Raw genomic sequence first — 1,657 nt, 5'->3', positions numbered from 1 at the left:
ATATATATATATATATATATATATATATATGGGGTTTGTTGACTTTCATATGTTTGTTTTTCAATTGGTACATTTTGACAATGTCTACCGGGTTTTAGTAGATAAAAATATCCTAATATATGATGGATTTTAAGTTTTAATAATAAGGATATTTTAATAATTTTCATTTTCAAAACTAAAAAAACTTCAAACTCTTGCTCACTTCTCTTGTTCCTCTCAATCTTTTCTCTTTCATCTCTTTCACTCCAACATTTTCTCTGTCATTAGCCCCGACTGAAAAAATTAGAAACACTCACGGTTAAAAAATTTCTTACAAAAAATTGATTTTATAATGTGTTTTCATTTCATAATTTGTCTTATCTAATTTTCACAAGCATAATGATATCCGAAGGAATTGGTAATTGTTCGGAAAAAAAATCAGAAACACTTGCTATTAAACAATTTCTTACAAAAAAATGATTTTATAATGAGTTTTCGTTTTATAATTTTTGTTTTATCTAATTTTCACAAGCATAATGACATAGGAATTGGTAATTGTCCTGAAAGTTTTGTTAGAGATGATGATTCAATATCCACAGATGATGAAATTAGAGAGGTTAGCGAAGAAGATGAAATTGAAGAGATCTTGAATGAACCTTTTCTTGCAGGCGAATATGTCAATGACTCAACTCTTTACAAAAACAAATTGTTTAACAGCGAATGTTTTTTTAGTTGGGACTAGCGTAGAGATGATAGATAAAATGTTGGATTGAGAGAGATGAAAAAGATGAGCAAGGATTTAGGGGTTTCCTTTATTTAATTTGGAGAATGAAAATTATTAAAATATCCTTAACCTTTAAACTTAAAATCTACAATATATTAGGATATTTTTGTCTACTAAAATCTGGTACACATTGTTAAAACATACCAACTGAAAAACAAACGTACGCAAAGTAGAAATATATTAATAAATTTTAATATGTTAATATATTAATATAACTAATCAAAATGTATCGAACTTAATACTTTTTCGGAAGCAATTGTCGGAAGTTCTACATCGACTAAAAATAAGACCAATTTATAATATATAAATGAGGTGTAAACCTTACTTTAAAAATTGATTTTATGGGGTTGAGTTATGCTTAAACCCATATTTTAATATCAATCACATTGTTTTTTAACATTAAAATTTAGTCTATAATCTTACATATTATAGAATTTTATGCATCACGGACACTTCACTATTTATATTAACAACATCTCTTCTCAACAAACATAACAAGAGAATAAAAAAAAAACTCTTTAGGAAAAAAAAAAAAAACCTTATCTCATTACATCTTATCAAAGTTATAATATGCTGGCTAAAAAGATCGAAAATTTTGAAAGATAAAATTTCTGGTAAAATAAATAATCAATTTATAACTTATAGATTTAATTAAAATATACTAATAATGATGGATTTATTAAAATTAGAATAAATGCGGTAAAATCCATTTAAAAAATTATTTATAATTTACGAGAAAATTTTGGAAAATAATATGCGAATACTAAACTGTAGGCAGTTTCTGAAAATAAAGAGAAAGACGAAAAGAAGTATGAATATGATAGATACTATGACTATAATAATTAGAAAGAATTTTTAATGAGATGCTTTTTAGGTGTTTTTCTTTTTTGTCTT

The sequence above is a fragment of the Vigna radiata genome, chromosome 7 (assembly GCF_000741045.1).
Source record: "Vigna radiata var. radiata cultivar VC1973A chromosome 7, Vradiata_ver6, whole genome shotgun sequence".
In the NCBI taxonomy this organism is placed as follows: domain Eukaryota; kingdom Viridiplantae; phylum Streptophyta; class Magnoliopsida; order Fabales; family Fabaceae; genus Vigna; species Vigna radiata.
This window is presented reverse-complemented; position numbering follows the sequence as displayed.